Source organism: Cetorhinus maximus, chromosome 1 (assembly GCF_964194155.1).
Source record: "Cetorhinus maximus chromosome 1, sCetMax3.hap1.1, whole genome shotgun sequence".
Classification (NCBI taxonomy): domain Eukaryota; kingdom Metazoa; phylum Chordata; class Chondrichthyes; order Lamniformes; family Cetorhinidae; genus Cetorhinus; species Cetorhinus maximus.
The window spans coordinates 90,435,144-90,459,458 of record NC_135879.1 but is presented as its reverse complement, the minus strand read 5'-3'; positions in this window follow the sequence as shown (position 1 = coordinate 90,459,458).

The following is a 24,315-nucleotide window of genomic DNA, read 5'->3' as shown; positions in this document are numbered from 1 at the left end:
TTTTGCCCCTATTAATCGTAATTTCCTCTTGAGGATAAAGGATTGATAAGTTACCTGCAGGAATTCGTTTCCCACAGGATGGACAATGTGCAACAAACTCCAAGAGAAGAAAAAAGCTGCAGCCAATTGACACCTTTAAAAAGAAATCTAAGAGATATTAAGATATTTAACAACACGGTCTAATTTGTTTTAGAAAAGGTTAGGAAAGAATATTACTATCCCTTGAAGAGACAAATCTATGCAAAATAATTACACATGCTCAAGATAGAGTAGGGTTGATGAGCTAAGTGCCCCTATAAAACTAAGAGCTGAACTTTACATGCCCCTGGCAGGCATGTTTCCTGTGAGGCGAGGAGATGGGCTGGGGGCCACATAAAATGGGGTTGGCATCCATCCCAACACCTTCCTGCCCACCCCGGATAATGCGGGGGATGGGCAGGCACCAAAATCTGCAGCCCACTGCCATATTAAAATGACCAATTAAGGGTCAATTAGGATTGTTATCAAGCCTATTGGCCCTTATAATATGCTGCTCACGCCATAATACATTTTACATGGGCAGCAGGGTGGGAACAAGAAGCCCGATTTTTAACCTGAAATGGTAAAAGGGCAGGAAGAAGGGGGGAGGTCGTTCTGTGGGGGCTGCCCTTTGGCGATCGGGGGGCAGCTCCCTTAGACTGAACCGCCACTTTGTTCCTCCCCGCTCCCTTTTGATTGAATCTTCCACCACCACACTCTTAGTTAGTGCATTCCAGATCCTGATCACTTGCCGCATAAAATGTTTTTCCTGAGGCAGGTGTGTCGAGCCAAGAAATTTCCCACCTCAAGCTAACTGCCTCGATAGTGAAAATCTGGCCCTTCATTCTCCAGAAACCAGTCCCAAGTGATTTTTTTGTTCCTTTTTACTCTCCCAGCTGTATATTTTCTAATCCCTGAACTGACTTTCGTGGTGTGGCCTGCCTTGGAGATTGCTCCCTTTAAGTAAAGCTAGGAGAATCTTCCAGCTTCATTTGAACCCTCACAACATTGGTCTCTTCAATCCAAGCATGAGCTTCCTCCTACCATTCCACATTTTGCCTGGTGAACAATAGAGGCTTTCCACCTCTATCTTTCTGCTCTCTTACTCTCTCTCAGATTCTTGCACACTGACCGTGTCTGTGATGTTCAATGTTATTAAGGAAAACCTGAAACCCCATCCTACAATGGCTTCCTATGGGCTTTTCCCCTCTCAAAGTCTATCTCCATAGCAATGTGAATCACATGGGCCTTGTATCCAGGTAGAAATGCTAATTATCTATCCTCCAGTCCCAACATCATTCTAACTTGAAATTAAATAGACAGTTTAAAACATAGCCATTTGTAAAACCAGACTTTTCTAACATCTCTGTGGGACTTGGAGACTAACGGTCTATCCACTGTCAACACAGCCGCTCAGATTATTGTTTACAGGTGTGAATATCTTGCACCTTCTTTCCAGTAAAACAACCTACCCACCAAACACCATCACCCCTCCAACTTTGACCTTTAACAACCAAGCCACCCAAGCTTGTAGCCAGCAGAATTCAGAACAGATCACATGACCCCCTTCATTTTATCCACTTTAGCATAAATTAAAGGCACAGTCCCAAAACATAACAATATTATAAAAGCTCACATTTGCAACACACTGTCCACACAAAAGCAACATAAGAATTCATTGCTGGTCCTTATTCCATTATAATGGCCACTGTGAATACAAACTCAAGGATGGGCTGCCAATAATCTCTCTGAGTTAAATTAAATTTGAACCAAAAATATTCAGATATTATTTGTTGCTCTTTAGTGATATTTTTGGCATGTATACTGTAATGGCTCAATGGGGCAGACAGGCTTCAATAGGAAACAGATAAACTTTATGACAGAGAGCTTTCCAGGTGCTACATGCTTGATCAGGACTCTTATCAGGAAGCCCCACGTCCTGGATTGTCTGTGCTTAGGGCCTGTTGGTCGGAGCCTCCAAGAACATTACGTGACCCCTGATAGATAGCAGGAGAGGCTATACCTGCTTTTCTTCCCCCTTTAGTATTTTACAGTTTCTATTCACAGAGAACATTTGAATATCCAACAACATCTACATATATACAATTTTACGTGATTAAATATTAAGTCTCTGAGGTGCTCTCCTTATATGGCTAGAGCAGCATAGCTCTACCACTCGAAGTTCCTCAAGAGGATCGACAGGATCTGGAACTGCAGCATGAGACACATCCTCAGAATGTATGAATATGATCCAAATCCCGAGGGGAAGTAGAGCATAATCAGAGTAATCACAAATTGAACCATGATATACGCAAAGCTCGCACATTCACTGCAGATGATACGGTATTCGTGCAAAACTTCGGCAGTGGGCTCTGTTGGGCTCTTGAAATCATTGTCTCAGAGACAGGTCCATTAGCTTTTCAAGTACATGTGGGAAATAGAATCATCCATAAGCACGTAGATCATATTTATGCCACCACCCCAGCACCACTGAGCGCTGCAGCATGTGATTCACGCTGACTGGCTGTTAATTGACCAGCCATCGTGAAATCGTTGTTGGGGCCCGATCGCAAGCGGCAGTCCGTTTCACGGCCACTCCCGCTCATCCCCACCAAGTCTTCCCTATGACCGGAAAATCCTGGCCAAAGTCTCTGACTTTCGATAATGTTGGATCTCTGTTCGGCCAATTTCAAATTTGTTTTGCACACACAGACGAACAATCTGAGAAGTTCAATAATAGCACTAATTCCTGAAGAATGGAAGTGTGCACAATGCTGTCTGGCAAAGGGAGACAACTGAGTGCATCTGCATTCACAATGCGTATCCCAGGACGTTACATAAAAGTATGCTCATACACAGATGACGTCAGAGCCCATCATTGTATCCACGCTGATGCTATTGGCGGGATGGCCTCGTCCACGCTGAATAAACCCATTAATGGTTTATGGTCCAACACAATGGGGAAATGGCGTCCATGCATGTACTGGTGGAATTTCTTCACTCTGAACACCACTGATAAACCTTTCTTTTCTAGTTGTGAATGTCCCTTCTCAGCTTTGGAGAGTGCTCTCGAGACAGAGCCAATGGGCCTTTCAGACATATTTTCCATTCTATGGGGTAACACAGCTCCTAACCCGTAGAGAGAGGCATCACATGTTAATACCAGCTCTTTCGACAGGTCGTAGTGTACCAATAGACACGGCAAATGCAACAATTCTTTTGCTTTCACAAAGGTTTCTTCCTGTTCTGGCCCCAAAGCTAACGGTGGTTCTTTTTTAGTAACGAGTGTAACGGTGCCAACACAGTTGATAGATTTGGCAAGAAGCAGCTCTAGTAGTTGATCATGCCCAGGAAGGACTTGAGTTCTCTTACATTGGATGGTGACGCTGCAGGTTTTATTGCCTGAATGTTGCGTTCTGCCGGGTGCAGTTCCATTACATCCACCCAGTGGCCTAGATAAGTCACTTCTGGTGCCTGAAATGTGCACTTTTCTTTCTTTCACTGTACGCCAGCTTCCATGAACCTCCTTAGCGCCTGTTCCAGGTTGGCCAAGTGCTCTGTCATGGTTAACCCCGTGATGAGGACACCATCTAGTGTAGTGGCTGAAGATATAGCCTCTCCTGCTGTTTATCGGGGTCACGTGATGTTCTTGGGGGCTCCAACCAATGAGCCCTAAGCACAGGCAATCCAGGAGATGGGACTTCCTGGTGAGAGTCCTGATCAAGCATAAAGCACCTGGAAAGATCTCTGCAATAAAATTTAGCTGTTTCCTTGTTCAAACCTGTCCGCTCTGTCGAGTCATTACATTTGGCAACAAGAATAAAGTAGCTCTGACCCTGCACCTCGCCTAGTTACCGTGAGTACATCGAATCTTAAGAAAAAGAAAAGACTACTCACCAGTCATGCCACTCTTCGACAGAATCGTTCTTTACGATGTGATTATGGAAGGCTGGAGCCAGTGTGTAGAGCGCCTTGGTTTTTATTTCATAGCAAACAAAATTACCGTGGAGGGAAAGCAGAAAGCCTTCCTTTTGAGTGTATGTGGCAGCAAGATATGCAATCCCATTCGCAGCCTGATGGCCCCCAACGTTCCCAACTTGAAAGTCCTTTAATGAATTAATGGGCCTCATGAAAACACATTTCCAGCCCAAGCAATCCTTAATAATGTAGCGTTTTAAATTTACTTCCAGAGTTAGGGCCCTGAGAGAGCCCATCGCAACCTATGCAGTGAACTTGAAGTAGCTGACAGAACATTGAAATTTTGGGGATACATTAAATGATACAGAAACATAGGACGGAATTTTCCATGCCCGCTGGCAACGGGCAGGATAGGTGGCTTGCGCAGACAACATGGCGCGATCGGTTTCACGATGGCAGGAAGACAGGTCGCAATTGTCCGCTCAGCCCGCTAACAGCGGGCCGTGTTTCCCAGCAATGGTCGTCGGGGAGCTCATTGTATTACATCAACATATCATTAAAAGGCCATCCCGTCAGGCCCTTGGACCCACACCGGATCATCCATCCACATCGGCGGGAAAGCACGTGGATATGTTTCACAGCAGCACACAGGCGACGTGCCCTTGGCAGCCTTCACTTTAGGGGAGCTGGAGGTGAGTGAACAATAGCGTTCTGCAGATCTCGCCAGGGTCGCCTGTTGCTTTGCAAGCTTCAGGTGCGCTGGGGGGGCCGGGGTGAAGTGCCGCCCTGCCTCCAAGGCGACTTTGTCGGGTGGTTGTCCAGGGGCAACAGCTGCCCAGCCTCGGAGGCGACTGTTGTCAGGGGGGGGGATGTCCAGGGCAACTGCTGCCCTGGCGTTGGATCCCGCACACAGGAAATCGAGGTGGGGAGCAGGGTAAGTGAGGGAAATGGCAAGGCATTAGGGACACCTGTATAAACTGACCATTCCTCTGCAACTGAGACAGATCAGGCACAGCCACAGTGATATGATTGGGGTCAGGCTCCTAGCCTCCCCACCCACGCAAGCATCATGCAGGCACCAAAGAACCACCAAGCGCTCCATACCTTAACTGCCCCCCACACCCCCACCCACCACCTCCCCCGGCACAGACTACGAGTCCGCAACCACTTTACTGGACTGTGGAGCAGTTGGACTGCACATGTTGTACAATCTCCTCGCCAATGCTGGCCATGTAGCAGTCACTGATGGAGGTGCTCACAGCCTCTTGCAATCTCAGCATCCTGGTTTGGACCAGTGTCCCCCATGTCGCAGGTTGACAGGGCAGCCATGCAGCGCACTCATCCCTGGCCATCCGAGGGGTGACCAGCACTCACCAGGAAGCATTAAGGGGCGGTCACACAGGGCCAGGAAAGGCACTAAGAACAGCCATGATAACCACGTCTCTCTCTCATGTTGCAGGAGGACCACATCAGGATCATGGATCCTGGTGATCTAGCTGTGTGCCTGATGGCCTACAGAGACCGTAGAAGACAGAGGAGAGAGCGACTGAGGCTCCTGGCCATGCAAAGGCAGGAGCAGCAACCTCATGAAGAAGGGGCAGCAGGGGCTCCTGCACACATTGCCCAGGAGTGACAGCGAGCCGTGGCTGGTCGTTGCCTAGCGACACCCAGGGTCTATATACACCGCCTGCCATTCCTGCAGATGACTGAGAACCAGTGTTGCCAATGACTGTGCATGTCCAGGGGCCTGGCAGCTCACATCTGCCACTTACTGCAGGACTTGGCTCTAAGGGGACATGAAGGACATCCACTGCCAGTTGCTATGAAAGTGGCTGTGGCACTCAATTTCTATGCCAGTGGCTCCTTTCAGGGCTCCACAGGTGACCTCTGTGGGATATCACAAGCCACCACCCACAAATGCACCCATGAGGTCACAGATGCCATCTTCTCCATGGCACACAACTTTGTGCATTTCGCCCGGGACCGGGACAGCCAGGATGCAAGGACCATTGGATTTCCCTGATCTCGGGATTCCCACAGGTGCAGGGTGCAATTGACTGCACCCATGTAGTGCTCAGGTCTCCATCACTACACTCAGTGGACTTCATCAACCGTAAGGGCTTCCACTCACTGAATGTGCAGCTGGTGTGCGACCAGCAGGAATGCATCCTGCAGGTGCGCGCACAGTTTCCAGGGAGTGTGCATGACGCCTACATCCTCAGTCGGGCACAGATCCCTGCAGTCTTCCAGGGTCCACAGGAGCTGCAGGGATGTCTCCTCAGGGACAAGGGCTACCTGCAGAGGCCATGGCTGATGACACCTGTACGGTGGCCTCAGGCTGTAGCAGAGCGACAGAATAACGAAGCTAATACAGCAGCTCACAACTTGATGGAGCAGACTATTGGGATGCTAAAGATGCGGTTCCGGTGCCCGAACATGTCTGGTGGAGCCCTGCAATACAGTCCACAGAGGGTGTCATACATCATCATCGTCTGCTGCGCCTTTTACAACCTGGATCTGCAACGGGGTGAGGAGCTGGCTGAGGAGGACATGGAGGATCTGCCCGTCTTCTCCAATGAGGAGGATGCCAATGGGGATGAGGCTGAGGAGACCCTCAGAGGCGATGATAATGTCAATGAGGACCTCGCACTGGCTAGATGAGGCAGGCGCGCTCGGGAGGCCCTCATTGCTGCTAGATTTGTGCAGGATGATAACGACACGCAGTGAGGTGACCCCATAGATCCTCACATCGCAGTTGTGACCATTTGACTCCAGTCTGGCTTATGGCAGTGCCAATACCCTCTGTGAGAATGCTCCTGTCATGGAGACACAGTGGAGACCTTAATAGTCACTCTATTGCAGGAGGATGATGACGACATGCAATGAGGGCGCTCCATAGATCTTCACATGGCCTCTGAGAATGTCTGACTCCTGACTGGCCAAGGGCAGCTCACTTGCGCTCTGTGATCAGGGTCATATCATATAGATGCAGTCATGAAGCTTTAGAAGTTCTGATGCTTTGTCTGCCTTCAGCACCTGAGCCCTTCAGGAGTTGGAGCACAGCATCAGTGGTCACAGATGCTGAAGAGATGGGGGCCAGCCCCACCTTAAAGGTGCTGAAAGCACATTGAGAGAATGACTGAGCTCTGTGGTGCCTGCTCACAACATTCTGGCAGCAATGACAAGCACCATCAAGGTGCAGGCAAAAGTAATGCTTCCAGGAAGTGTAAGGCCAGTCCATCACTTTGGTCTGAAGGCTGCACTGAGCACAGGAAATAGGCCCTGGACTGAGATACCTACCTTTATATTGTACAGAAAGGTTTCACATCTGAATGACAAGAACACTGCTCATCAGAATAAGGAGCCATAGGCAGGAAGACATTCTCGGGAATTTATTGACAATAGTGAACATTATGTACAAGTGATTAACGCCCATGCCCAGGTTGTGCAACCAATTATCTTTAACTATCCAAACCCTGCCGTTACATCTTGGTGCTCCCCGGACATCCACAGCAGAGGTGGAGGCAGCCAGCTGACTGCTACATTGTGTCTGTGATGACTTTGGCGGATGTCCTCTGGAGGGCCGAGACTTGGAGGGCCTCAGCCTGCTTTCGGGGTCCTGCTGTGTGACAGTGGCACCCTCCTCGGCCTGTGGAGTTGGAGCTGCTGGTGTCACAGGAAGAGGGGAGTCAGGTTGGCCAGACACTCTCAGAGTCACCTGGATGAATGGGCCCAGAGTGTGCACCTACTGATCTCCTCCCTATGGGTGTCCAGGGGCCCCAGGCTGACTCCTTGAGGAGCAGGGGTAACTGGAGTGAGATCAAGCTGCCCAGCACCCCTCTCTCATAGACACTGTTGGAGACCAACTATGGCATCAGCAATGTAATTAAGCCTGCGCAGCAGTGCAGGAGTGATGCCCTGGACCAAGGTCTCCATGGCGGCTGCCATCCTGCCAGCGTTGACCTCGGTGCGCTGCAATGCGGGCGCTGTCACCTCAGGCTGAAGGCAGACAGACTCCTCCATCGTGTCTTGCAATCTGAGGAGTGCAGCGGACATCCCTTCCTTATGTTCCCAAGCTTGCCTTTGCGGCACCAGCAATTATAACATGAGGGAGTCCAGAGGCTCGTCATCTGACTCAGACTCAGCAACATTCTGGCCTCCAGCAGTCCTCTGAGTGCCGGACTCCTGGGGAGTCCCTGCCTCCGCCTGCTGTGGATCAGACAGTGCGATGTGCTCACCAGATTGTGATCCTAAGGCTACTCTAAAGCTAGGTCCCACTGAGGTGTGTGTCTCTGTGCTGGTGGAGGGTGTGGGTGAGCGCTGTGATGGGACTTCAGGGAGGATGCCTCCAGATTCCTCTTCAGAGGTTTCTTCGGGGCTTGACTGGAGGCTCTGGGTCATGGACTCTGCGGTCTCTTTTCCTCTGCTGGCCGTGTCTTCTGTGCAGCAGTGGTGAGCTGGAAGAACTAAGTGATGTGCTTTCAGCTGGACTTTAAACATGGTGCCCGGCGTTATGCAGCGGTGGGTGATGGCTGGCGGGCAAATGAGAGCCCAACCATCATGGAAACAACGTATTTCCCGGGAGTGCATAATTAATGAGGCAGGTTTGGGACAACACGGCGTGAAAAACCGCTATCGTGGGCAGCGGGTAAAACATCGTTTTACCCAGCCACTACTGCACTTAGTGCAAATCTGGGAAAATTCTGCTCATCGAAACATTGAAAAATAGAAGCAGGAGTAGGTCATTCAGCCCTCTGAGCTTGCTCCGCCATTCAATATGATCATGGCTGCCTGTTGCATGTAAGAAATTGGTACTTTGACAATGTCCTTTACCTGAATGGATTCTTCTGTGTATGTCCTTAATTTAGTGTTTGGTCACACCAGGTTTATTGGCTGTCTAGCTTTGTTAAGGTATTTGAAAGTGTGCCCTCCCATCATTGTAGTTGAGGCACCCATATCCATCTCCACTATTACTGGCTTCTCATTAACTTGGATTGTCACCGTGATAAGCTCAGATTTTGCAGTGGTTACATTATACAGAGAATAAACGTCAATGTTGGCAGCTTCAGTCTCTGTTGCATATTTAATTCGATCCTGTTGGTTTATTGTTTTGCAGGCTGCTTCAGTTTTGCCCGGCATTGCCTTACTACATGACCTTTCTTATGGCAGTAATGACATTCTGGCTCCTTGAATTTACAGGTGTCTGCTCCATGGTCACCTCCACATCTATAACAACTTAATCTTGAAGCTGCTGCTAAAGTGTATCTACTGGGCCTTTTCATGTTTCTCACAGCGGACTTGTTTCAATGCTGTGGGTCTGGTTTTCACGCCATGCCCGGCAGTAGGTTCCCACTCAACATTAAGTACGGCGCCATGTTGTATGGCGTCGTCCTTAATGCCACAAACTAACCAGTCCCACAGAATGTAATTTAATAGGTCCCCGAAGTCACAGTGTTCTGCTAACTGCTTGAGGTTCGCTACATAGGTTGCAATGGACTCTCCCGGGGCCCTAACTCTGGAATTAAATTTAAAACACTGTATTATTATGGATGGTTTCGGCTGGACGTGTGTTTTCACGAGGTCCACTAATTCATTATAGGACTTAGAATTGGGCATGCTCAGTGCCATCAGGTTGTAAATGAGGTTGAATGTCTTACTGTCACATACACTCAAGAGGATGGCTTTCTGCTTTTCCTCCATGGTAATTTAATTTGCTACGAAATAAAATCCGAGGCGCTCTACATACTGGCTCCAGTCTTCCATAGTCGCATCATATGGATCAATTCTGCCAAAGAGTGGTATGACTGGTGAGTAGTCTCTTTTTAAAAAAAATTCGATGTACTCGCAGTAACAGGGAGAGACGCAGAGTCAGAGCTAATTTTACCCTCGTCACCAAATTTAATGACTCGACAGAGCAGACAGGTTTCAACAAGAAACAGCTAAACATTATTACAGAGAGCTTTTCAGGTGCTACACCTTGATCAGGACTCTCGTCAGGAAGCCCCGCCCCCCCAAGATTGCCTGCGCTTAGGGCTCACTAGTCGGAGCCTTAACAGAACATCACGTGATAGACAGCAAGAGGGGCTATACCCTCAGTTACCACATATACAATGTTAAATAATGTGCTGAGTTTTGTTGGTACAGGGAACTTTGTGGCATACACCCTTTGTTAGACTTCTTCCTGCATCATGAAGTTTGAAAAAATTGCACCATAACTTGGTAGAGGTGTAAGTTAATAATGGTGCAGTGAGAGCAGTGGGACAGCTGGGACCTCAATGAGCAACAGAATTAACAGTGTATCTCCTTAACCAATAAGATTGAGAAAGAAAGAGGAACAATGGAGTAGGATGGTGAATTAGAGTCAAATCAAGTATAGAAAGAGAAATAAAGAGAAAGAAAGATCGGATTACAAGAAGGATAAGAAAGAGATAGAAAGAAAAAGAATGAAATGTCCTTAAAAAGGTATTAATCAGCAGCTCTAACTTTCTGTGGCGAGTTTAATGAGCAATTAATATGTAAATCCTGCAAGATCTTAAAAATAATGGAGGAGATAAGGAAGAGCTGCCGTTTCTGTGAAGCTAATGGTGGAGGGATGAAAATTGCCCAGCAAATTCTGCAGATTCGCAACTGGTGGAATATTTCTTACCCGAATTTGCTAGCCAAATTGCACCTGCTGTTGGTTTGACTTGCCCTGGCATGTTTAGATTGTTAAAACTTTTGAATGGCAAGTTGCTGAAAGTATGCACTAATATCAGTGGAGCCAGGAAACAAGGCAGGCAGCAGGTCATCTCCTTAACAAATCAGATTGAAGGACTGAGAAAATAAGAGTGCAAGAATTAAGAAGGGAGTGGGTGAATTCGATGTCAGATTGGGTACGGAGAGAAATCAAGAGAAGAAGAGCAATATTGGATTAAGAGAAAGAAAGAGACAGAAATAAAAAGTGAAAACATATAACTTTCTAAATCAACAATAATTTATAATTGGAGGGACACTCTACACTATAATGTTCAGCGCCACAAAGGCTGATTGGCAGTAATTAACACTTATGATTTAATGAAAAGGGTAGTTAGGCTGAAATTGACAGGACTTTTGATGGTGGATTTAGTTCGTATCTACTGCACAAATATAGCAATGTCACAATGTTCAATGTATTTCAACTGTGAGGTAGATGGCAAAATGTTGTTGTTGCACAGTTAATAATTGAGAAAAGCCACCTGGACAGCAACTTTTGGGCATTTGAGTTTAACCTAACTTATAGAATCATAGAATGGTTACAGCACAGAAGGAGACCACACAGCCTGTGTCGTGTCTCTAGTGGCTCTCTGCAAGAGCAACTCAGTTAGTTCCACTCCCCTGCCTTTTCTATTTGCCATGCAATTTTTTTTCTCTTCAGATAATTCCCTTTTGAAAGCCACGATTGAATCTTCCACCGCCACACTCTTAGTTAGTGCATTCCAGATCCTAATCGCTTGCTGCGTATAAATGTTTTTCCTCATGTCATCTTTGGGCGCTTTAGCCACTCACCTTATGTTTGTGTTCTCTGACTTTTGACCCTTCTGTCAATGGAAGCAGTTTCTCCCCATCTACTCTGTCTAGACCCCATATGATTTTGAACATCTCTATAAAATCTCCTCTCAACCTTCTCTTCTCTAAAGTAAACAGCACCAGCTTCTCCAATTTATCCTCGTAACTTAAGTCGCTGGAACCATTCTCGTAAATCTCTTCTACATATTCTCTAATGCCCTCTCATCCTTTCAAAAGTGTGATGACCTGAATTGGACACAATGCTTCAGTTCAGCCAGTCTAGTGCTTTATGAAAGTTCACTATAAATTCCTTGCTTCTGTGTTCTATATCTCTATTGTAAAGCCCAGGATCCCATATGCCTTATCAACCACTTTCTCAATCTGCCACCTTCAATAATTTGTGCACATATACCCCCAGGTGTCTCTGCTCCTGCACTTCCTTTAGAATTATACCCTTTATTTTATGTTTCTTCTCCTAGTCCTTCCTACCAAAATATACAATTTCAAACTTCTCTGTGTTCAATTTCTTCTGCTACACGTCTGGCCATTCCTCCAGCCTATCTACATTTTCTTGAAGTCTATTCCTATCCCCCTCACAGCTCACAATACTTCCAAGTTTTGTGTCATCTGCAAATTTTGAAAATGTGCCCTACACGCCAAGTCTAGATCATTAATATAGATCAAGAAAAGCAGCAGTTCTAATACTCAGCCGTGCACTATACCTTCCTCAAAGCAGTCCAAAAAACAACCCACTACTCTAGTTTCCTCTAACATAGCAAACTTCATATCTGTGCTGCCACTGTCCCTTTTATTCCACGGTCTCTAGCTTTGTTAACAAGCCTGTTATGTGACACTTCATCAAATGTCTTTTGGAAGTCCATGTGCACAATATTAACCACATTACCCTCATCAATTCTCTCTGTCATCTTATCAAAATACTCAATCAAGTTGGTTAACCTATTTGCGCTTAACAAATCCCATACTGGCTTTCCTCAATTAGTCTACATTCATCCAAGTTACTATTAATCTGCCCCAGATTATCGTTTCTAAAAGCTTTTTTACCATCAAGTTGAACTGACAGGACGGTACTTGCTGGGATTGTCCTTACACCCTTTTTTGAACAAAAGTGTAATGTTTACAATTTGCCAGTTCTCTAGAACTACCCCTGTACGCAAAGGGCATTTGAAGATTATGGCCAGTGCGTCAGTAATTTCCACCCTGACTTCCCTCAAGACCCTTGGATGAATCTAATCTGGTCCTGGTGACTTATCAGCTTTTAGTACAGCCAGCCTTTCTAATATTTCCTTTTTATCAATTTTGAGCCCATCCAATGTTTTATGTTCCCCCTCTTTTGCTTTGACTTTGACACCATCTCCTTCCTTGGCAAGGACAGATGCAAAGTCTTCATTTTTTCACAACCGAGGATTACCCCCCCAACCACGTCTGACCCATTTCTTGCACTTCTGCTCTCACCCCTTTTGCTCCTTCCCAGAACTGTGATAGAGTTCCACTTGTCCGCACTTTCTACCTCACCAGCCTTCACATTCAAAGGATCATCCTCCGCAATTTCCATCACCTCCAACATGATGCCACCACCAAACACACCTCCCTGTCCTCTCCTGTCAGCATTCCAAAGGGACCATTCCCTCCACAACACCATGGTCTGCTCCTTGAACACCCCCTTCCACAGCACCTTCCCATGCAATCACAGGAGGTATATCCCTGCCCTTGTACCTCCGCTCTCCTCACAGTCCATGGCCCCCAATACTCATTCCAGGTGAAGCAGTGATTTACTTGTTCTTCTTTCAATTTAGGCTACTGCATTCACTGTTCACAATGCAGCCTCCTCTACACTGGGGATACCAAATACAGACTGGATGATCACTTTGCAGAACACCTCCACTCAGTCCAAAAGCATGACGTGACCTTTCGGTTGCTTGCCATTTTAATTCTCCATCTTGCTCTCACGCTCAGATTTCTGTCCTCAGCCTACTGCAATGTTCCAAGCTCAATGTAGCTCAAGGAACAACACTTCATCTTCCGATTAGGCACTTTACAGCCTTCTGGACTCAACATTGAGTTCAATAACTTCAGGCATGAACTCTGTCCTCCATTTTGATTTTTTTTGCCAAGTGCCAGTCTGTATCTTGTTTTCATGTTTTTTTTGCTTTCAGGCAGAGCTGTTCATTATTCTGTCATTAGCACCCACACTGGACAGATGCTTTGATTCTTTATTACAACCATTACCACTCCCTTTGCCTTTTGTTCCATTACATCTTTGTTATTTAATCTCTCCTGCCATCTCACCTATTCCAGACCTTTCCCGTTGTTCTACTTGCCCCCCCTTTCAGCAGCATAAAACCCATCACACGTCTATATTCCTTCAGTTCCGAAAAAGAGTCATATTCTACTTGAAATGTTAACTCTGATTCTCTCTCCACTGATGCTGTCAGGCCTGTTGAGTTTTTCCAGCACATTCCGTTTTTTGCACCTTCTTCCTCATTGGGCCGGAAACATAATGATCCATAAAATTCTCCTGAATGCACCTCAAAAACTCTTGCCCTTTCTGCACTTTACACTATTACTATCCCTGTCTATGCCCCTTACCTGAATTTGCTGTGTTGGGGTCGAGGGATTCTGATCACAGGGGAAGGATTCTGATTATGGGGCTGAGGGACTCAATGGTGGCCCAGGGTGGATGTAGATGGTGGCCGGGAGGAATCTGATAGTAGTTGCAGAGGGCAGATGTTGGTCAGAAGGGGTCTAATGATGTTTTGAGGGGGTTCCAATTGTGGGGGGAAGCAGAAGGGTTGCAGTGGAGCAGGAGTTGTGGTGCTTACTGGGTAACCTGTTGAACCTGAATTAAACGCTCCTTCTCCTTCTCACCTAAAACCAGTGCTGTAAAGGTACTTGCCTCTTGGATCCAGCCTTTCTCAACTCCTGTAACCTGTCAGGTTTCACGGGGCCTGGGAAACCAGGCTGCCTGCTGTTAAAAATAAAATTATTGTCAAAATGAAGGCATGCAGACCCATTTAACAATTTAATCACCAACTCACAACCTGTAAGTGGATTGGGTAACTGCTCCTCATCCTGCTTCTGTTAAAACCAGAAGTGAGTGACTTTGAGATGGGTTGAGTCCCTGTTTCAGGCTTTTAGCTTCTTAAAACCCCCACCCAACCCAAACCTATCTGCTTTTGTGAGTAAAGATTCAGCCCATTGGGTCTACAGCACAGTAACAGGCCATTCGACCCAATTGGTCTATGCCAGCCACAGCAGTCTCCTCCCCTCCTTATATCAACCAAGGAGAGACAGTAGAAACTAACAGTTAATGCTGGATAACTGGCAGCATCAATTTGGGATTAATCAGACACCTCCCCCTCGCCAAAACTAGCTGTAAATTTCCATTCTAAATTCTTGAGATGTTACGAACATATAAACAATGACAAAGATTCTCTTGTTGATCCTGCATGCCTCACACAATTGATACTTTGCACCACACAATATGTACATTCGCTTCTCACCTGGAGCCTTGTTTGATCATTCAAAACCAGAAAATCGAATTTGCAATCAAACTGACATGCAATTTCTAAATTAAACTATTTGTAATTTTATCACATGGAGTTAAGATATAAAAGTCTGAAAACAATGCTTAACATATCAGAACTTAATGGTACATAGCTTTATACATTTAGCTTATTCATTGATGATTTCTAAATGAGGCATAATAATATGCAGTGTTGTAATCAGAATTGTAGGAGGGGGATTTTGCCGAGGGCTTCAGGAATCCCTAGCTGGGGCCAAATGGGGGTCCCGAGACCACACTTGCTGGCAGCAAGACTGGCTCAGCAATCTTCCAGTTGTCAGCCTCCTAACTGGCCACCTCCGAGCTTGCTTGTCCTATTAAGGATGAGAGTGGGCTCCCAGTGCTGCCAGCACAATCAAAGGACCAGCAGCTCCAGAGCCCTGGCAACACCACCAGAAGAGGTGGGCACTGCTGAGGCAGGTTGACGACCATTAAGGGGCCTCAACATGGAGGTGCCCTCACTGGCCTGCACAGCAGTGAAGAAATAAACAAGATTAAGCCCAACAAGTCCATTGGGATGGAGGGAAAACCACTTCACTGGATCAAGCTAGGTCAAGACTATAACTTTTCATTCTTTCAGCCTCCTCAATAGGGGATGGAGCCTTCAGCCCCTTTGGCCTCCTAGCCAGCTAAAGGGAGGTCACCTCCATTGAGCTGGCAGCCTCTGCAAACAGTGAGGAGCTGCTCTGCCAGCGGCAACATGCCAGCAAGGCTGTAAAGTTGCCACTAATTGGGACCTTAATAAGCGTAATTGGCTGCTTGCCTCCGTGGAGGGGGCAGACAATCTGATTCCCAACCCACCCCTTGAAAAACACCTCAGCACCAGGAGCACTATTTTCCCAGCTCCCCCACCTCCAAGGCTGCGATCACAGAGCTGGGAAAACTCAGCCCTGGATGTCAGAGGCTGGTGAGTCGGAACCAGGAAATTCTGTATTCTACAGTTCCCCTCTCTGAATGTGCTCCACACAATTTCCCAGCCTGTCTTTACAGTCAGCATATGTTACCTTTGCACAGAATTTCTGAGAGCATCTACAATCAAATAAACAACGTGGCATTTAAGTCCCCATGTTCCAGTTTTTGGTGAATTTCCTGCCCCAGTTAAGGCTGCCCATTTAAAGTGGATATAAGATACCATTCTTCCATTTAAGGTAGAGATTTCTTGTAGGAACAGGATCACTTTTTAACCAATTAAATTTTTAATTCAATGTGAAGTTTGCTTTTAATTGTCCTTTCCACAGTTTTAAATGCCTCACGAGGCAAAGGAAGAAACTCAGCAATATAAGCAGCTACCACAACCAGACTGCATGCATTCACTATTCTGTTACAAACCGAATTGCACTCCCTGCCCCACCTATTTGACAATGCCTGCAAGCCTTACCTCTGCAGTCTCCAGATTTACACACAGCAGTTTCAGAGCTGTGCCATCTCCTGTATGGACACCAGCAGGTACCCTGCAAAAGAAACTCTGCTGCCAATATTAATCCAGGTCATTGCCTCACATAATCTATATGCCTTTGGCTATCTCCAATCTAACTTAGGGGCCATGTGCAGTATCAGTCAACTTGCTGTGGACAAATGTATCAAACAGATGACTGAGGTATTTTCAGCAGTGCCAATCGGTGGAATCATCCCAGATTTGCACTAAGTGAGGTCACGGGCGGGAAAAAGAACATTTTGCCCGTGGGCTGCAATGGCGGCTTTTCACGCCGTATCGTCCCAATCCCACCTCATTAATCATGCATTCCCCGGAAACAGGCCAGGTCGCTGGCAGGCCGTCTTCTCATTCGCCTGACCCGGCATCACATCAGGCCTTCAGTAAACTGGGCGCTTCATTTAAAGGCCGCCCCTGCAAAGAGCTAGCACTCTTCAAGGGATAAGAAGCTGTTGGGAACTGATGGCTGCCAAAGGAAGGAAATGTGCTGCCTCCATATTTAGTGACACCTCCCCTCGAGCGCCTACTGAATGCAGTGGAGGCTTGCCACGAAGTCCTCCAACCCCTGTTACAACCGGGATGGGAGGAGTGCATGAATTATCAAGCCCCACTACTCCGCAGGCCACACCATTAATTTAAATGTTTAATTTCTCACCAAAATGGCCAATTGTTTACCTATACTTCTAGTAGTCAGAAGAAAAGAGATGCTGACCAGGCTTCTTTCAAAAACCTCAGAGTATTTAATTTATTGTAAAACAAAACACCTTTTACACAAGTTCCAAGAACTGGTTGATGCATGGTTGTAATTTGGAAGTGTAGCTAACTCTTTTAAACTTCCCCAACACACACACAGACACACATACCCAGAGAAACAAAAGACACACAGGTTGTCCCTGCAGAGTCGGGCAGGTGGGAAAAAAGCTTACTTAGAAACAAAAAAAATTAAAGTTCACGGAGGCTCAATGCTGTCGACCTGAAGTTCCCTCGGGTGAAGACATGCTGCTGGGCCCAGTAGATGTAGGGTGTTACGATCCCCAGCTGAGGTTACCACTGGACATACCTGATCCCAGCTTGACAGATCCTAACTTTTATTTGTTTGTTTAGATACTCGGAGAGTAGCTACTGAATAGTCACAGGAGTCAGCTGATGAACTTTTAACAAAAGAATAAAACATTTATTCATCAAGAAAAGATTAACTTTATTACAATACTTCACCCACACCCATACCTTTACAGATACATACAGATTTGTAAGGATAACATAAGTTACAAAAGCTATCTTATACTTTAATGTTCACAGTAAGTACACAGTCCATGTACCAACAGGCACCCTGTTATCAGACACACAACACTCTGAAGCCAATTAACAGATGTCACCTCAATCAGATGCTATGGATCTCTCCTCAACTCCCCCAGACACTTGTCACACTGTGAGCCAACCAGTGTCACTGCACTCCGCCCTTCACACAAGGGTTTCCAACACCAAGAATTCATCATGGAATCTTCTCCCAAACTGATGCTTTCTCTCAGACGCCTTCCACAAGGGTTCACCTCCAGGGTTTCAAACTCTCCTTCTGATGCTCCACTCCTCTTGGTCACCACGTGCATTCAAGCTATCGTCCATGCCCTCTCTCTCATTAATTCAGCCGTCAGTAGTACACCACAGTTTCACATGCCCATAACAAAGAGTTACAGACCTTTAGCCATCTCTGTGGACTTTTTTTCCTCTCGTAAGCTGTTCTCACTTTAAACCTGCTTTCTGCAGCTTTTGTCTCTTTAAGTCTGAAGCTTGGAGACTTTTTCTCTGCCCCCTCACTCTTAACTTCACTTAACAGGACCTTTTCCAGGTTCCTGTCCTTTGACTAGAAGGTCTTCTTGGGGCTTCCTCTTTTTCCACTCACCTGGATTTTGGGATCTTTCTTTAGCTTGAGACTTGTTACCTGTCCCTTCTAGGCTGCTCCTATCTAACAGCTATCTTCAGAACCTGCTGAACTCCAACAGCTCCCAAAACAGTTGCTGTTTTTCTACTACAGTGTGTCCGTGGGAGGCACCTGCCTCTCTGGGCCCCTGTTGCTAAGCAACAGCCCAATCTTCTCCCCTTGTGTTTTCTTAACTTCTTAAGTCAGAACCCATAATAAGGAATGCAAGCATCTTTTTAAATTGAAACTAAAACCCCATTTGACCTTTCTTAACTCACAGGTACAGAAATACAAATCAAACTTAAACATTAAAGCTAAAATTCATTCCTAACACCCACAAAATACAAATATAACTTACTTAAACATTCTCTATTTCTTAACATCGGGAAGTTCACCAGCGATGCTTCAACATAGAGGAGAGTATAGCTGGACCAATGCTTCCTGTCTCAGCTAGCAACTCCAAAATTATGCAGACAAACTACACTCAGAGCAGGATTATCTGGCTCCAGGTCGAGAACCACATATGGTTCCACAAAGCAGAGAGGCAGAGAGAGCTAGTCAGGGTAGCCTTCTGTTCTCAGGCTTTCCCCAACAAGACTGAAAGCAAAACCACAGGTTCAAACTTAAGATTTTTTCCTCTGCCATGTGATTATCATTTTGTCTTCCAGCTTTTCATTAATTAAAGTTCTTTGCAGTTCAAACCAAACAACTCCTTCTCAAGTACCATATAACTCAGCTAATTGCTTGGAAGAGGCCTCATTATTGACAGCTCCATGGTGACCATATGACCCTTTTAAAAATAAACTCTCGGGCAGCCTCTAAATGTCCAAATAGTGCAATGTCCTTCCACTCCACTAACTCTCACACAGACGCACACATCTCCATCAGGCTCATATCCTCTGGAGTTCGTCTTTGTCCCGTTCACCACACAAACATTCCACGCAGTGCCATGTGTCCTGCCCACACTCTCTCCACCTGTTTTCATGCAGGAGAAGCTGGCTCAAAGCAGCAGGGAGAGGTTCCAGACCAAGGGTGGGCCCACATTAGGCCCCTCACTCATTTTGAGGAGTGTGCCATCAAACTGATTGTTGAGGATGTGGACCATGCCCGCAACAAGGGTGAGGTCAGCGGCGAACACCCACATGAGGATCCTCTCAATGCAACTGTGAGTGCTCTATCTCCTGCTTTTGACTGTGCTGCCATGCACTAGTCAACTCTACTTTGGTTCACAGGGAGCTCTGCCAAGTAACTGACGCCCTCAGGCAGCCAGTCCCTCAGCTCCATCCACCTCCAGCGAAGAGGACACTCCTCCAGTGAAGAGCTGGAAATAAGCAGCCTAGAAAACCCGTCACAGCACTTACCGACACCCTGCACCAGCTCAGAGACACACACCTTGGTGGGACTTGGATCTAGAGCAGGCTCGGATTCACAATCTGGTGGTCACTGCATGGACAAATGTTCACAGCAGGAGAAGGCAGCTTCAGCCGAGCTCCCCGGTACTCAGAGGATGGGTGGGGAAGAGGCACCTGTGAGTCCGAGTCAGATGACAAGCCTATGGATTCGGCCTTCCAACTCATCGTGGAGAGTAGCCAGAACACGGGGGAACATCATGCAGAGCTATTGGAAGTCCTCAACAGAGCAGCACATGAGGCGGAGGAGTGCGTCTACCTGCTCTCTGATGAAGTGGTGCCCACATGTGCACACATGGAGGTCTCCATGGGAAGAATGGCGGACACCATGGAGACCCTGATCCAGCAGAACATAGAGATGCACGTAGACCTGCACTCCATCGCGGTGGCCATGGGTGAGTTGCTGCAGTGGCAATGTGAGAGGCAAATAGGGCACGTCACAGTTGCTCCTTCCCCTCACGGAGTCAGGCTGGGGCCCTTGGGCACCTGAAGGGAGGCGGCGCGTCAGCTGGGCACCCCATGTCATGAACTCATGAACATCAGAGGTTGTGCTCTTCTTCCATGTCCCATTTGCCTGTGAGCCCCTCCTGCCACTGCAGAGGGAACAGCTGGCCCACAGGAGGACAGCCAAGGCAAGCCAGGGCCCTCAAAGCCTCATCACTCCAGACGCGCATGCCGAAGTCATTGGAGGCAACAGGGCCAACAATTGCACAGGCTGTCTCCACTCCTGCTGCAGATGTCAGGGCAACCCCGAGAAGTGTTTGACCTAGAAAAGTTAAGAAATTCTGATCATAGTTGGTTGCATGGGTGAACATGAACAACTGTGATTAGACAATATCACGAATTGGGACATGTCCATAATTTTTACAAAATCTTTATTAAAATTTTTTAAAGCCTACATGAAACCTCATCCCGCCGGTGGATGAGGTTTCATGCTTTTTCTAGTTCCTGCCAGGGCTCCTGGCCTGCCTGCCAACCTTAAGGTTGGATGGCAGGTCCTTTAATTACTTAATTGATCCTGTCAATGGCCTCAATTGGCCATTGACAGGTCAGCGGGCGGATTTTGCTGCGCTCCCGCCTTCCTGAATATTTAAATCAGGCACGGTGATGTTGGGAGTTCCCCCCGACGTCATCCCGCGTCATTTTACGCATCAGCGAGTGGGCCCCTACCCCGCTCACCGGCACGTAACATTCTGCCCCATGAGTGATTCTGGAGGGAGAAGTGTGTGTGTGTGTGTGGCAGGGCCTTTCAGATCTTTGTGCAAGCACTCTCCCATGCACATGCAGCCTTCCTCCATCACTCTCATCTCAATGTGCTCAGCATTTTCAATACTGCCTGCTGGGGTTCTCTTTCAGTTGTCTATCTGAGCTGACCTGCATCTCCGCACACCCACTGATCACACTCCCATGCAGCACCTGTACCCGGCCAATGTGAGTGTCCTTTCACTTTCAGTTTTGAAAGCATGGTGCTGGTAAAATTTGTCTTCAGTTCCCCCATCTTCTCCCCTCCCATAGTCACCCATGTCCTGTCCCCATTACTGTCAATCCCCCTGGCATCACCTTCCACCTCTCCAACATCACCTACCAGCCAGAACCCTTTTCTTTCCAGGATGTCCAGGTGAACGTGCACGTTCCCTACTTTCCCAAGAATCCCACCCTCAATCGGCCTCCTCCTTCCCAGCCCCAGGGTCCGTGTCTGCCTCCGAGTCCCCAACACCATCCTCGCCATCCCAACTACCACTACTGTCGCACCCTCACCCTCCCACTCTACCAGCTCACCCTGCCCTCTCTCATTCTCATCATTCCATCCCACCCTCATTTTGCTCCCCTGAAGGCAGTCATCAACTCCACAAACCCTTCCCTTGCATGTTCACCTGGACATCTCAACCACCTTACTCCTGCCACCACACTCACTCCTTCCTCCACCCTTACTCCTTCCTTTCCCTTTACTCCCTCCTCAACTCTTACTCCTTCCTCTCTCCAGACCCCTTTCCCCCCTGCGGACTCTTTCCCTCCTCTGGGCTCCTTACACCCCTCTGTCTCCTTCCTCCCCCTGGAAGCTTTCTCCTCACCGGACTCCTTCCTTCTCCCAGACTCCTTCCTCCCCCAGGACTCCTTTCACCCTGTGACTCCTTCCACCCCCCCAGACTCCTTCTTCCCCCTGGACTCCTTCCCTCCCTACTGACTCCTTCCCTCCTTTGGACTCGTTCCTTCTCCCAGACTCTTTCCTCTCCCTGGACTGCTTCCCCCCTCGGAACTCCTTTCTCCACCCAAAGTCCTCCCCGTCTGAACTCCTTCCTCCACACCCACCGGACTCCTCCCTTCCCTACGGACTCCTTCCGTCCTCTGTACTCCTTCCTCCCCCCCAGACTCCTTCCTCTCCCTGGGCTTCTTCCCCCCTTGGAACTCCCTCCTCCACCCAAAGTCCTCCCCCTCCAAACTCCTTCCTCCCCACCAAAGTCCTGCCCTCCTCCCAACTTCTTCCTCCACTCTAAGTCCTTCCCCCTCTGAACTCCTCCCCTACTCCGAGCTCCTTCCCTTACACCTTCCTCCCCGGTTGCTGTATTGCCCTACATACGCCCTCCTCCCCCGTAATCCCTCTCCCCTCCAAACCTCACCCCCCGTTGCCATCATTCCCCCTCCCAACCTCACCCCTGACACACCTTTCTCTCCCAGTCAAACTTAGACCTTCCTCTCCCACCCACCCAGTGCGCCTCCCTCTCCTAATGCAATCTATACATTCCTCTCCACCCCCTCGACGATCATCCATTGCAAACCACACCAAGACACTGATATCCCGAAGAAGACCCTCAATGGTGACCTTCCACTTTCCATGAACTGCTCCGCAGTGGAGCATGTCCATGAGAATCCACCCAGCATGCGACGGACGTTCCACCAGAGTCCTTTGCTATCGGGCTCCAGCATCTTGTGCTCCTCAGATGTCCACGATGTGAGCAAAGCCCTAATAGTAAGACCCAACTTCTGCAAATCACATTTGATAAGACACGTTCTGCACCAGTGTGTTTTCCTGCCAATGTGAGCAATAAATTTAATGTTGGGGGATTATTCCCATGATCTGGGCTTATAATAATATGCAGTTGCATTAAAATAAAGCTCTTGATGTGCAGTAGCAGGAAACGCGGCCCGCCATTGACATATGGACTGGATGATTGCAAACTGGTTTCATGACATCATGAAACCGATTTCTGGCCTTCCCGCCATATTGTCCACTCATGCCCAACATTACGTCCAACGCCAATGGGCACTGAAAATACAGCCCAATATTTTTGTCTCTTACCCCACTAAGTAACAACAGGGGCATACGACAGGTGTAGAGTAAAGGGATAACATCAGAAGCACCTGATACTGATGTAGCTGCTGATGTAACTATGATGCAATGTTACATGATTAACTGGCTGGAAGCAGAAGTATGACCTCTTGAAGACTACTGAGCTGTACATAGATCCATGAACAAGCAAGTATGGTTTTGACAAATAACAGTCTATGATAGTGTTCTTAGGGTAACAGGAAAACCCTAAAGAAACCCCATTTAGGTCCTGAATGCAAGACAAAACATTGTGGCAGTGGATGAGCATAAAGACCTAGAATATCTCCAAGTGAAGGCTGCAGACCTGAAAGGCCTACAAATCCTTGGAAAAAGGATAGGAAGAAAAAAATATTGAAGACTCACCTGAGAACGGAGAAGCATGAATGCAGCAGATGCAAGCTGACTCACAGACCTGGGGTCCAGACAGCAGTGAGCACATAAGCCAAATGACTGAAGCATAAACAGATCCAAAGCTTAGGACAAGCATGGAGTCTACATTGCCACTCCCAGAACCTTTCCAAAATATTGAATGCTTGTAACAGGCTCAACACTGGGACAATTAGAAAAAGAAATTTTCAAGATCCAGAACAGCTTCAAGTTTATGTAGGAAGGAACAAGAGGTGCAGGTCAGTACTTTACTCCATGCAGTAGGGGTTATTGCAGATGACATAATGGTGAGACAGGGAGTCGATTAGGCTTCAAGCTTATATATTGAAGTCCTCTAGGGATTTGATGCATACTTTAGTGTTAGAAAAAATTTAATCATCTAACAAGCAAAATTTAATAGGAGGAAACAAAAAGACGGTGCATGGATTCATTGATAAATGACCTGTACAAGCTATCAGGAAATTGCGACTTCAGGATCCTCAGAAATGAATTAACATGCAATCGCATAGTAGTCTTAGATGAAACCCTATCAGATCTCTTGCAAACAAGAGGAGATTTAATTCTCATCTAGGTAGTACAAGTGGTGTGACAGACCAGGCCTAGGAAGTAAAACAGAACAGTTGTTCGTGGGGAAAGTGATGTCCCTTGGAAAAGAATGAGTGAGGTCATTCAATATGTTGGACAGAAAAGGGAAAGCACATTGAAACAAAAGCCCATGGAAATCAGGGGAAAGCACTGTTCGTGTGGCTGGAAAACCCTGCCCAAGAAGAAAGAATGTCCAACAGAGGGAGCAGAGTG